Source organism: Bison bison, unplaced genomic scaffold (genome assembly GCF_000754665.1).
Source record: "Bison bison bison isolate TAMUID 2011002044 unplaced genomic scaffold, Bison_UMD1.0 scf7180017864313, whole genome shotgun sequence".
Taxonomy (NCBI): Eukaryota; Metazoa; Chordata; class Mammalia; order Artiodactyla; family Bovidae; genus Bison; species Bison bison.
Genome location: NW_011494885.1, coordinates 3,871,607 through 3,876,122, shown reverse-complemented (window position 1 = coordinate 3,876,122; position 4,516 = coordinate 3,871,607). Strand labels below are relative to the sequence as shown.

The 4,516-nt window shown below is 53.3% G+C and overlaps 1 protein-coding gene across 1 annotated transcript in view; it reads right to left on the bottom strand.

Annotated features, from left to right (window-relative positions):
• CRX (cone-rod homeobox) overlaps positions 1-3,910 on the bottom strand; it is an 11,689-nt gene extending 7,779 nt beyond the window's left edge. Inside the window, exon 1 of the mRNA XM_010852671.1 lies at positions 3,870-3,910. The gene's annotated coding sequence lies outside the window, so the exon portion shown is untranslated. The remainder of the gene's footprint in view (positions 1-3,869) is intronic.
• Between the last annotated feature and the right edge of the window lie 606 nt (positions 3,911-4,516).

The window sequence follows — 4,516 nt, the reverse complement described above, 5'->3', positions numbered from 1 at the left end:
GGCAGAGGGAGCAGCAGGTGCAAAGTTCTGAGGCTGGAATCGTTTCATCTCGTGGGAGGAGAACCAAGGTGTCCAGCCCTACTGGAGCAGAGTGATCAGGATGGAAAGTGGACTGAGAGTGGGTGGGACCTGATAGAAAGGTCTCGGGGACGCTCGGTGTCGATACTAATCATAAAAGTAGAAACAACACAATCAAGAGGTGTCCTAGATAATGACTCGTATTTACACCCTAGAGTTGGCTCCTCCCACGGAGCACGGCTGCATGTGCAACCAATAAGATATTGTGGAAATGACAGTGTGACCTCTGAGGCCAGCCCTCTCTCTCTATCTAGCAAAGCAGCTGTTGTGCCGAACATGCTTGTGCAGTCCTGTGGCGAGGTCTGTACGGCAAGAATTGAGGCCTCCTGCCGACAGCCATGGGAATGAACCCCCAGGAATCTGACTGTCCAGCCTCAGTCAAGCCTTCAAGTGACGGCAGCCCTGATTGACATCCGACTACAACAGAACGAGAGACCCTGAGCCGGACTTATCCAGTGATGCTGTCCCTGGATTCCTGTGACCTCAGAAACTTTTGTCCATTGTTCAGTCACTCAGTCGTGTTCGACTCTTTGTGGCCCCATGGACTGTAGCATGCCAGGCTTCCCTGTCCTTCACCATCTCCCAAAGATTGCTCAAACTCATGTCCATTGAGTCAGTGATGCCATCCAACCATCTCGTCCTCATCATCCCCTTTCTCCTCCCTTCAATCTTTCCCAGCATCAGGGTCTTTTCCAATGAGTTGGCTCTTCACATCAGGTGGCCAAAGGATTGGAGCTTCAGGTTCAACATAAGTCCTTCCAATGAATATTCAAGGTTTATTTCCTTTAGGAAACTACACAACATCATGAATATGTATTTGTTTTAAGCTGCTAGGTTTGGGGTTAACTTGTTACACAGCCACAGATAACTAATACACAAGACTTCCCAATGCAACACGGCATTGAGTCCTCAGCCCAAGCCTGGGTCTTAGAGACAGTATTACTATTATGTTCATATTTTATAATTGAGAACATCTGCAGACTCAGGTGCTGGGACTTGCCTGGGTCACTCAGGCTGTGAGTGGGGACCACCCTCGTGGAGGTCCTGTTCTCCCAGTTCCCAGCCTGGATCCCCTCTGTCACCTTCCTTTCCTCCAAGGACTGATGATATTTCATCAGACCCTCACGAGAAAAGGGAAACAGGGAGCCTGCTGAACTTGCCCTCTAAGGACAATTTGCAGAGCTTGGAACAAAAGCATCCATTTCTAGGGCTTCCCTGGTGGTACAGTGGATAGCAATCTGCCTGCCAATGCAAGAGACACAGGTTCGATCCCTGATCTGGGAAGATTCTACATGCCTTGGAGCAATCAAGCCCGTGAGTCACAGCTACTGAGACTGCATGCCCTAGAGCTTGTGCTTCAAATCAAGAGAAATCACTGCAGTGAGAAGCTCATGCATCTCAACAAAGAGTAGCCCCTGCTCACCGAAGCTAGAGAGCGCCTGTGCAGCAAGGAAGAGCAAGAGCAACCAAAAATAAATAAATAATTTTTAAAAAAGATCCATTTCTACTGTCTTCACCAGGGAATCTGCATCAAGTTGCCCGGCTAAGGGGTTGGTCTTCCAGGAAAGCCTAGATCTCTCTTCCTGGGAGCATCCCATTCTACAGGCAGGAAACCTGAGTCAAGCAGCTGATAATGATAATGACCTCCAAGGTTGAGGGTTTGCCCACTCTACAGATCATCCAATAAGCAAGCGTGTGGTGGACAAGACGTCAGCAAAGAACAATAAGAACATAAGTGATGTCAGACACCCACTGAAGCCCTTCTCTGGGTCTGGCAGCTAGATGAGGTGGTCGATGATATCAGACCTTCCGGGACTTCTCTCCTCCAAACAGGCTTTGTGTGTACAACCTCCAAGAGCACAGACAACAACCACAGTGTCCATCTTTCATTGAGAATTTGCAGTGAGCCTGACAGCGACCCTTTATCATCCTGCCAGGTGAAATTTCAAGGCAGTGATGTTTCATAGTCCCAAACGGTAGAGCTGGGAAGATCACTGTCCTTGCCCTGGGGACCAACCAGTGGGGCCTGAAGCTATTGCTCAGGGCTCCGGGGGTTCAGCAGCTCTGGGGCCAGACTCCCACCTGAGCAGGTGCTTGGACAGGTGAGGTCTGAAGGCTCACACCCACCTTGTGGGTCGTCCTGAAGATAATCTATGGCTGGAGAAACCAAGCCTTGGGGAAGGAAGGCACCTGCCCCCAGACAGGCAGAAAGTCCTCCATCCATTAGGACCTCCAGTTGGAATCCCCAGCTGCTCGGGAACAAGATCTCCAGGAACAGTGACCCAGTGAAATCGTCCCATGGGGCAGGTCTTGCTGCCACCTCCATGCCACCAAGGAGGACACCGAGGCTCCGAGAAGCGGAGTCCCGGGTCCCATCTCATACACCGGCAGCAGAGCCAGCACCCTCCCCTACAGCCTGCGCCCTCCCAACCACCAAGCTACACGACCTCAGGATGCTCCCCACAGCCCCCTGTGGAGCTCACATGCCCACTTCTCAGATGAGGGAACTGAGGCTGAAGGGGGTTCTGTCCATTTCTGATGACACACAGGGGTGAGTGGCACAGTCAGGAATAAAACCCAGATATCTTGGATCTCAGAGCATTGCCTTATCCCCCAAAAATGCTCAGGACCCCCCAAAGTGGGATGAGGCCAGCCCTCTCCCCTGCACTCACAACAAGCCCAGGTCTGAGACATGGCTCATCCGACTGCATCATGACAACAACTTGTCATTGTCCCCACTTTGCAGATGAGGAAACTGAGGCTCCGAGTGATCTCACAGACCTACATGGCTCCACCTCAGTCCGAGCAAGACCTACCCCCCAGTTTTGTCGGATCTCTGCAGCCCGCACTGGCTCGGTCACCCAAGAGACAAGGAGCTGACCATGTTATGTGGCAGCCTGGATGGTAGGGGAGTCTGGCGGAGAATGGATACACGTGTATGTAGGGCTGAGTCCCTTTGCTGTCCACCTGAAACTATCACACCATTGTTGATCGGTCATACTCCAGTACAAAATAAAAAGTTTAAACATTAAAAAAAGAGAGAAGAACCTGGGGGTCGTGCTCACCACCCAGGATTGGATGTAGGGAAAGCCAGAGCCTCAGGAGACAGCAAGGTCCCCAAATAATCAATTCGCCCCCATTTCATCCCCAAACTATCGCATCCCCAGGCCCCTGGGGTAGTCTCCTCGTCTCCCCTTCCTCCTTCCTGCCGCAGCCACAAAACCTTCCCGCTCGGTGTACATGTCTCTCTGATTCTATTTCGCTCATCCCTCCATCCATCCATCCATCTATTCAACAAATACTTAGGCATCCCAACCACACAGCAGGCGCTGGGAGGAAATCAAGGTTCACTGGGGGAGATGGGCACTGAGTAGATGAACGCACACATGAAGAGGGAGTTTCAGGCTGTGCCAACTTGTAAGGAAAGTACAAGGAGATGAGCCAAGGAGTTGCCTTCAGGCTGTGAAAAGCGCCCAACCCTGGGAGCTGGCGGGTTTGGTCATGCCACCCCCCCAACAGGCAGCCCCTGACAGAGTCTGTGTGCCACGGGCCAGCTTCTCCTGGCCATCCTTGCTGCCCCCAGCTGCCGTATTTCTCCAAATGTCAGGACAGACACTCTGATCCCTGTACCATCATCCAGCCAACATCATACACTCCCGCTCCTCAACCCTATGCCAGACCCTGAAAACACAGCCATGAACAAAATGAACCCACGTCCTGAGCCCTCCTCTCCCCTCTCTCGCCCCCACTTCCTCCATCCCCTTTCCTCGGCTGCTCCTGTGGACACTCACCTTCAGAGAGTGGGGACGGGGCTCTCCTGGGGGGCCCGGGGATGGAGTCATCAGACAGCAGGGGCTGAAGGAAACGGGTCCCCTCACATGGGGAGATTTTAAGCCCTGGCTGGGAGTGATGTCATCTGCCGTGGCCTGGATCTCGGAGGGTAATCCTGGCCCCCGGGTGGGGGACTCGACTGGGCGCCAGGAGGTGACATTGGCGGGGAGGGGGAGGGGCGCCCGTCTGCCTAATCCCCTCCTCTCCTCCCCCTCCCCGCCCCCCGCAACCATGACATCTTGGCAATTAGGGCTGATGGGGATGGGAGGCCCCAGCACCCTGGGACCAGGAGCCCGTACTCCTCAGGGAAGTTCTTCCTTAGGTCTAACTGGAGTCCCTCGAGCTTCGGCTGTTGTTCTATCAAAGAGGAAGGAGAGCAAGGTGGGATGTTCTGAGAGATCATTCGAGAACCAAGGGGCGCGGGGCTCTCCAGCTCCCTCTCCTGGGTCGTCCTTCCTCTCCCCAGCAGTCTGTCTGTCCACTAAGTCATTTCTGCACGGCCCCGTTGTTTCCTGCTCTGCCTCAGTTTCCCTTTTTCTTCTTTCTTTGCCTTGGCTTCTGTCACTTGTTGCTGTTCAGTCGCTCAGTCGTGTCTGACTCTTTGTGA